Source organism: Apium graveolens, chromosome 3 (genome assembly GCF_009905375.1).
Source record: "Apium graveolens cultivar Ventura chromosome 3, ASM990537v1, whole genome shotgun sequence".
Classification (NCBI taxonomy): domain Eukaryota; kingdom Viridiplantae; phylum Streptophyta; class Magnoliopsida; order Apiales; family Apiaceae; genus Apium; species Apium graveolens.
Window position 1 is genome coordinate 278,114,869 of NC_133649.1, and position 9,643 is coordinate 278,124,511.

At 38.8% G+C, this 9,643-nt stretch overlaps 1 non-coding gene across 1 annotated transcript; it reads left to right on the forward strand.

Annotated features, from left to right (window-relative positions):
* The first annotated feature begins 1,678 nt into the window (after positions 1 to 1,678).
* LOC141715555 (small nucleolar RNA R71) lies at positions 1,679 to 1,785 on the forward strand. The gene has a single exon (XR_012572313.1). It is a non-coding gene; the product is annotated as a small nucleolar RNA R71 (small nucleolar RNA).
* The last annotated feature ends 7,858 nt before the right edge of the window (positions 1,786 to 9,643 follow it).

Genomic DNA, 9,643 nt, shown 5'->3' on the forward strand with positions numbered 1-9,643 from the left:
TTCGCTATCCGAATTCCCCAATAAGGCTTTTTCTAAGGCATCAGACCTTAGCAATTGATCAAGTTCCGATATGACCACCGAATCGACCAACTCGACTTTTAAGCACTCCTCATTATCAGTAGAAAATTTCATAGCATTGAACACATTGAAAGTTACATCCTGATCTAACACTCGCATTATAAGCTCACCCTTCTGCACATCAATCAAGGTTCGACCAGTTACCAAAAAAGGCCTTCCCAAGATTATGAGAATCTTCTTAGCCTCCTCGAAATCAAGAATGACGAAATCAGCAGGGAAGATGAGTTTATCCACCTTGACCAAGACTCTTCCACAATACCTCTCGGATATGTAATACAACGGTCGGCCAATTACAAGGTCATGTAAGTTGGTTTGGGATCAGGTAAGTCTAATTGCTTGAAGATTGACAAAGGCATCAGATTGATGCTAGCTCCCAAGTCACATAAGCATCTGTCAAAAGACACTTTCCCAATAGTACATGGAATAGTAAAGCTTCCTGGATCCTTAAGCTTCAGAGGTAACTTCTGCTGCAGCACAGCACTGCATTCCTTCGTGAGAGCGGCAGTCTCTAAATCATCAAGATTCACTTACCGAGAGAGAATAACTTTCATAAACTTTGCATAACTAGGCATCTGCTCGAGAGCCTCAGCGAAAGGTATGTTGATATGAAGTTTCTTGAACACCTCCAGAAACTTCTCGAATTGCTTGTCCAGCTTTTTCTTCTGCAGCCTCTTAGGAAAAGGCGGTGGAGGATAGATCTGTTTCTCCCCTATATTACCCTCAGTCAGAGTGTGCTCAATAATAGTCTTTCTTGGTTCTACTTCTTCATCCTACTGCTCTACTTCTTTCTCATCTACAGCTTTTTCAGTCAACTCTTGAGTTTGTTCGGGATTAGCAACCCTTCCAGACCTCAAGGTGATTGCCTTTACCTACTCTTTAGCTTCTTTCTTCCTTGGCACTTCAGTGTCACTAGGTAGTGTACCGGGTTGATGATTTAGCAAGGCAATGGCAATTTGCCCAATTTAATTTTCCAAGGTCTTGATAGAAACAGCTTGCCTCTTGCACATAAGCTTCAACTCCTCTAATTCATATTTTTCATTAGCTGGTTGCAGCTAGAGTTGTTGTTTTGGTGCATACTACGATTGCTGAAAACCAGGGGTTGTACTGCTTAGCTGGATACCGCTGATAAGGCTGTTGAACCGCATTATGAGCATTGCTCCAACTGAAGTTAGGATGATTGTAGTTGTTTGGATGATAGGTGGCTGACACAGGTTGCTGTGATCGATGGAAGTTGCTCACGAGCTGAGCTGATTCATTCTAAATTGCACACTGATCAGTCTCATGGGCACCAGCAGAAAGCTCACAGACACTAATAATTTGATTAACTCCATAATTAGCCAAAGTGTCCACCTTCATTGTCAAAGCCTTAAGTTGGGCAGCTATAGCAGTTGCTGCATCCAACTCCAGAATTCCTGCAACTTTTCCCTGAGTCAACCTCTGGGTAGGATTCTAGTACTTATTAGCAGCCATCAGTTCAATAAGTTCATAAGCTTCATCGTAGCTCTTAGCCCACAAGGCTCCTCCTGATGCTGCATCAAGCATGGGCCCAAAAATAGGACCCAATCCATTGTAGAAACAGTTGATAATCATCCAATCAGGCATGTCATGGTGTGAGCACTTTCTTAGCATCTCCTTATATCCATCCCAAACCTCATACAGAGATTCTCCAGTTTGCTGCGCGAACTGGGTAAGAGCATTCCTGATTGCTGCAGTCTTCTCCATGGGAAAAAAATTAGTGAGAAACTTTTGAGCAAGATCTTCCCAAGTTGTGATAGACCCTGTCGGTAGAGAGTGTAACCAACACTTAGCTTTGTCCCTCAAAGAGAATGGGAAGAGTCACAGCTTAATAGCATCTTCAGTCACACCATTGAACTTGAAAGTGTCACAGATCTCGATGAAATCCCTGTGTGCATGTTGGGGTCTTCGGTAGGAGAACCCCCAAACTGAACTGAGTTCTGTATCATCTGGATCGTGTTTGACTTGATATCAAAAGTGTTAGCCGTGATGGCTGGTCTAATGATGCTAGACTGAATGCCATTAATCTTAGGCTTAGAATAGTCCATCAAAGCCTTCAGATTCTCTGCTTGATTACCCATAGCTACTACAATTGGCTCTTCAACTTTCTCTTCTTCTTCTATCTTCTTTTCTTCCTCAAAAACTTCCCTACAAACTACCACAAGTTCTTCCTCGGCTTTATCCAGTGTTCTCTTGCGAGTACGCGAACGCGTATGCATACACCCTCGCTAGATCACCTGAAATAAAACAAGGAAACAAATAAGTAACAATGTCTGAGTCAATGAACTTTAACGACCACTGATGAAAAGCACATAAACTAGTAATTAACACTACAGTCCCCGGCAGCGGCGCCAAAAACTTGTTAGTCACTAAACACGCGCTCACGCAAGTATACGAGTTCGTAAGTAGTATAAGATATAAATCAAATTCGATCCCACGGAGACTATATTGGTTAACTATCTAAATTATGCACCTACGCAACAATGCATGGTTATTATTCAATGCTAAGACTATAACAAATTGAGGATGTTTATAACTAAGAATTATGTTAACTATTATAACTACGAGAATAAAATAGACTCTATTAATATATATGACAAACATAGGATTCTAACTTCATTAAATACTTCATTCAATAGCCTTATCAGACAACACGAAACTGACGTTGCACGAGTACCATTCTACCAGACATCCACAAAAGAGATAGAAGCTAAATATGCAACAATTATATTGAGACCCTATATGTCTATAGAATTTGACAACATAACGGTTTAAGCACAAGTTATCTATCTTGATTGCATAGGGAAAGTAAGATGGTTAAAATTACCTATGAATCATGCATAACAATATATGAACCTATGCTAGCATGGCAAGTTCTAAATCCTTAAATTCACTTTTGCTTCATTAAGAATTAACACACTATCTTATAAGTTCGCGACGCTCATAAGACGAATAAGCACAACCATAACTAGGATATCATACAATTACCTCACACTAAGGCATTAAATAAATAAACTAAAGATATCCATAAATAAATCCGCTAGAACCCCACGATAATGATTAGCCCATAATCGAACTCATCGCCAACGTGGGTTCCAATAAAATCATGATACAACAAACGTAGTCTTTATACGAATAAATAAACCAAAGTACACACAAGAATATAGGTTCAAAAAAACAAGAAACAAGCATCCAAATTACAACTCAAACAAAGATTCACAAGAATAAACTAGATCGTTTTTACCTTTGTTGAATTGTGCCAAAAGATCTCTTGCCGTCTTCTCCTTCCTTGATGTCTTCAAACTCTGAATTATTAATTATCTCTTAATAAACGACCTAAGTTATGTTTATATAGCAGTCCATGCATTCCCAGGAGTCCAGAATTCGAATTGCACAAGAATCAAGATTTTTAATTCCCGACCCAGCGCGGCCGCGCGCTTCACCAGCGCGGCGCGCGGCCGCACTGACTTTCTGTTCTCTGGCGCGGGCGCGCGCAACATTAGCGCGGGCGCGCCGACCTTCTGCCAAAAAACTTTATTTTTTCTTTCTTTATTCCTTGCAGCTTCGAGCCAATCTTTCAAGCTTTTATTCTAACACATCCTAAACACCATATTAGCATCAAAATAATGCTAATTCACCTGATTCTCAAAGTAAAGCCTGAAATGCAAAAACACTTGAAAACACGTTAAAACACAAATAACTTGAGTACAAATACACCAACTCAAAGCTTATTAGAGCATAAATAAGTGTCATAAATGCCACTTAACAGTATACAACCATATCATCTATCAGTTGGTCGATGCTAGGTAGGGGTAGTGATCCTTCGGACAAGCCTTATTAAGATCCGTGTAGTCCACGCACATCCACCACTTTCCGTTAGATTTCTTAATGACCACCATATTTGCTAACCAGTCGGGGTATTCAATCTCTTCTATAAACTTAGCTTCCAACAGCTTCTCCCCTTCGGCCTCGATTACCTTCTGTTGTTCGGCTGTGAGAGTCATTTTCCTCTTCTTTACCGGTTTGGCATTGGGCTGCACATTCAAACAATGGTTAGCCGTTTCAGGATCCAAATCAGGCATATCCTCTAGCCCCCAGGAGAACACATCATGGTACTGCCGAATCACCGTAATTAACTTTTTCTTCAGATCTTTTTCCATGTTTCTCCAAATCCAAACCATTTTTTCTGAATGGCCGGCATATAGTTTAACTTCTTCGATCTCTGCGGCCGGTCCGGGGATCGGGCTAGAAAGATCTGCCCCGAACTTTTCCAACTCAATGTTCAGGGTCTCTCTATTCCTACTGGGCTCTACTTCAGCTCTCTTTCTTTTTCCAGTTTTTTCTGTTTTCTCATAAGCCTGATCTTTCTCCAAGTCTTCCAACATTATAATTCGGGCAGTTTTCTAATCGCCCCTCATCTTTCATACCCCTTTCTCGGCTAGGAATTTAAGCTTGAGATGGGGAATAGATTCTACTGCTTCGAAGGTTGACAGGAATGGTCTTCCCAGGATAGCATTATAGGGACTCTTGATGTAACACCCCCAAATTCAAGGTCGGGAATTCGGGTTGTTACGATCACTTAATATTATCTAATAAATAATTAATCCTCTTGTCACATCATTACTCGACCTTTTCACCAAACTCACACACACACACACACATGTTATATGCTCAGAAACATTACTAAATTAACGTTAAAGTATTTAAGTTATTACAGACCAAAGGAATTTATCTCAAAAGGGTGAACACCGAGAACAGCTCTACATGAGACTGGCTCAGGTCGCAAATAGTCTTGGTTCAAGTACTCAAAAGGAAACTACCTCTACTCGTCTACCTGAGGTGGCTGGCGGACGAACAGTCTACGGTACTCACGTGCGTCCCCTACCCGCTTGCGGGCAGTCATCCTGGTTCGGGCCATGCTAGTAATCTGTTGTGATATGATATTTATAAAAGCAAGAGTGAGCACTAACGCTCAGCAAGATATAGATATCCATTATTTAAATATGATCATTTAGGGAAAAACAACCATTAAGCATTGTATAACCAAGGTTTCTAAAAGTTTATATGCTTGTCAATTTTATGAAAAACTCAACTTTAAATCTATCAGTTTAATCAGCTTATACTCGTACTCATTTTATCTCAAAATCTCAATATGATGCTTGAACCAAGATTCTCATATGGATGTGATATATATACATCAACATCTTTATTTAAAACTCATCCTTATCGGCCTTCTGCTATAGGTTTCACAACAATTTATCCAAAGTGGAGGAAAGGGACTATACTGGAATAAACCACGTACCGGTGATCATCCGAATAAGAAATTTTCTCTACTAGTAGAAGGAATACAAACCTAGCCGCCTTTGGGCTTATCAAGACATTACACGATGGTTGCCCATTTTTCGTGCAAGTCCGAAAGTCAATGGTCACAGAGACCATATAACTGTATATTGCGCCACTCCGCGCTTGGTCACTATCCAATACCTCTCCGTGCCGGGCATGCCACATTCCAGTCCCAAAATAATTATATCATTTACATAAAATCCTATATCGAAGGAATAGATCGTTCTGAGTTGACCTTTAGATAAGATGATTTATTCATCACTTTTAATCCAATTGATCCTTGGGAGTTGTCGGAGTTTTGAGTTTAAAATCATTTTCAAACCCTTAACTGTAGTAGAGTTTTACAAATATTGTTCACTTGTTTTTCATTGAGCGAGGAAGCAAAACCCTTATGCTTCTAGACTAAGTTCCCTAAGGTTTTGATAAGTTTCAGATGATTGATCTCTCCCGAGAATTTTGAATAATTTAGAAAGTATCCTTAGGAACAATGTCTATTTTTAAATCATTTTTAGAAGTACGGAATATTAAATATTTACGGTCATATAATATTTTTAAGAAGAGCTCAATGAATTGATAAAACCTTAAGTACTAAATGCTTCTCAATAAGGTTCAATGAATTGATAAAAATATTAATTAGATACTTAAGACAGGATTTGACGTCTTATAATTATCCTTCGAATGGTTACATACGTTTTAGATAGAGTGAATTGATTTAAAAACTTTTCAATATCTCTTTAAATATTTTCCGGATATTTTAGTAACTCTTTAGGTATTACTTATAAATAAATAATCAAATAGGATATCTCTTGAGTGAATATTCGATTATCTCTTATAGTTATAAATCAAATCTTGATCGTTCGCTTAATGTGTATGTTACACGAAAGTAATTTGTTTATTGAAATAGAAATCTACCGCGTCCGGCTCGTTCCATAATTAAATCGATTTAAAAAAAATATCTCCGACTACCACTATCTTGTATTATAATAAAATTACGTTTCAATTTCTCATACTCGTATAAAATGAAGTTTGTTTTCGTAAACAATCGTATAATTTGAATGTATTGATATCACGGACAAGCATATATTTTTCAAACTGTAAATCATGGCATCAATATCACAACAGTATATATAGCATGGATAATTTGTGATAGGGTTTCGTGAACTTGCCTCGAGTGCTAGGAGTGGTATGGTCTCGGGGCTTTTGTTGGCGATCTAAAATCAATAACCAACGATCTTAGATAGTACGTGATTATCGATTCACTTCACTAAAACATTTTTATAAAATCGAAAAATTAATAGTTTCTTAAAATTCTTTTTGGAAAGTCTTCCTTGCTGCATTATTTAATTATCATGATTTTTCCAAGATTCCGAAATCATTTTAGCCTTTCAAAATCATCAAGCAAGTGACCTACATGCAGTTGGCTTTTCGTATGAACGCTCTACACTAAAACGGTCATAACTTCTAAACCGTAAATCCCCTCGCGACGATCCATACATGTACAGAAACTACAAATCAAGATCTACCAGTCATGACCAGTGACTCACAAGTTTTAAATACTACCTGCAGAAGTCAGACCAAGTGCAATAGGCTCCACTTTTCATTTCTACTACTTGTTCTTGACACAATTACTACTTATGACCAACACAACACTTTTTACTTCTCAAGATCCACCCACATACACCTTATATACTTTATCTAGCATCACATGCAAGCATCACAACTCAAAAACTCAAGTACTTAGCAAGAATATGAGCAAAACAACCTTACACATACACAAACTTTTGGATCTTGACACTTCATCACAAATAACTCTTAAACCCACCCTTAAAACTTTAAATAGTTGGAAGTTATACCTTCTTGAGCACTAGGATGGTTAGTACTAAGATTATTAGGGCTTGGTTTTCTTTAAAAACACTTAGAAGGGCTAGATCCTTAAGAAACAAAACCAAGAAACCAAGTTAGTCAAAACAGTCCATAAAGTTCTTGAACTTCAAGAATTTGTTTCTCACAAACCAGTAAGAATTTGGCCATGAAATCGTATACTTACCTTTACTAGGAAGTAAGGAAGCATTGTGAATTTTTATAGAATTTTTAATAGAGGCAAGGATGGAGAAGTGAAGTGAAGAAGATGGCTCTCCCTCTTTTCTGCATAAACAGTTGAGAGCAAGAGAGAGGTGGGGGGGTTGGCTTAATTTTTGTTAAAGTGGTGGAGTGTGTAAGATGGGTTTGATAGTGTGTATATATGGGCATAATAATTAGTAAAATAAATGGCTTGGTTCACAATTTAGATGAGTAAAAATGGGGAGGTATGGCCTTGCACTTCCTTGTCTCCCCATTACTATTCACTCACTATTCACTTACTATTCTACTACTATTCCACTAACCATTCTAGTTAGCTTCTAATTCCCTAGTTACATCTCCTAACCACTAGTTAGCTTGGTTTTTCATGGCCAACTTGAATGGAATTAATTTCTCATTCGATTATTTATCGTACACGCGATTGTCGTTCCATTCTGATAGTTTAATCGTATAACATTTCGTTTAGTAGGGAATTCTTTTATCACTTATAATCCTTTAGCCTATTATATTCCTTTCTCTTGATCATAGAAATACCTTGATATAATGTTTATTCCACGTAGTATTCCCGGTTCTACGCCATTCCTTACGGATACGAAAACACATAGTATAATCGTGAATCTTCGAATTCCGACGGCTTTTACATTCACTTATTTTCGTCGATAAATAAGAATATGATCTCGGATTTCCGAAATTCCACTATTCATATTTGTGATGAACTCCATACGTATTACATAATTAGTTCCAGTACTATTCACTGAAGTTTTAAAATATTACAAAAATCAGGGTTCTTATAGTCTCCCCCCTTAAAAGGATTCCGTCCCGGAATCAATCCACAAATAGATGGGGGTACTTTTCTTGCATGTGACTCTCTAATTCCCAAGTCGACTCCTCGACATTGTGATTCCTCCATAAGACTCTGACTAGATTGACACTCTTGTTCTGGAGTACTTGCTCTTTTCGGTTAATAATTTCGACTGGCTGCTCAACATATGACAGATCTGGTTGAAGGTCTACTTTCTCATGCTCCACTATATGTTTGGCATCCGCATTATACTTCCTCAACATTGATACATGAAAAACATTATGAACCTGCTGAAGATTTAGAGGTAAAGCTAACTCATAAGCCACGGGTCCTATCCGTCTTAGAATCTCGAAAGGTCCAATATAACGGGGGCTCAGCTTCCCCTTCTTCCCAAATCTCATCAATCCTTTCCATGGTGACACTTTTAGAAATACTTGGTCACCCACTTCATACTCTCTGTCCTTCCGTGCCAGATCGGCGTATTTACGCTGTCGGTCTTGGGCTGCGGCTATGCGTCCTCTAACTAATTGAACTATGTCCCTTGTCCTTTGCACGAAGTCGGGACCTAGTAACTTTCTCTCACAAACTTCATCCCAATACAAGGGCGAACGGCACCTTCGGCCATACAACGCCTCGTATGGGGGCATTCTGATACTCGCATGATAATTGTTGTTATAGGAAAACTCTATCAAAGACAAGTGTTCATCGCAAGAACCCTTAAAATCAATTACACACATTCTCAACATGTCCTCCAATGTCTGAATGGTTCACTCACTTTGTCCATCTGTTTGCGGATGGTAAGCGGTGCTCATGTTTAGTTTGGTTCCTAGGCATTCCTGAAAGCTCTTCCAAAATCTGGAGTTGAATCGGGGATATCGGTCAGATACAATAGCTACTGGCACTCCATATCTTACCACAATTTCCTTAATGTATAGCTCCGCTAATCTATCCACTGTGTAGGTTTCCTTGATTGGAAGAAAGTGCGCTGACTTGGTTAGTCGGTCTACAATTACCCATATTGCATCACGGTTAGTCTTAGTTCGGGGTAATCCTACCACAAAATCCATAGCTATTTGCTCCCATTTCCACATCGGAATTTCTAAGGGTTGCAAGAGTCCTCTTGGTCGCTGGTGTTCGGCCTTTACTCTCTGACAGGTCATACACTTACTGACCCACTCCGCTACATCCTTCTTCATGTTAGGGCACCAGTAGTACTCCTTCAAATCTTGGTACATTTTGGTGCTTCCTGGGTGGACCGTATATCTAGAGCTGTGTCCTTCTCGTAAAATTTTATCCTTTAATTCTTGGACGTTAGGGACCCATATC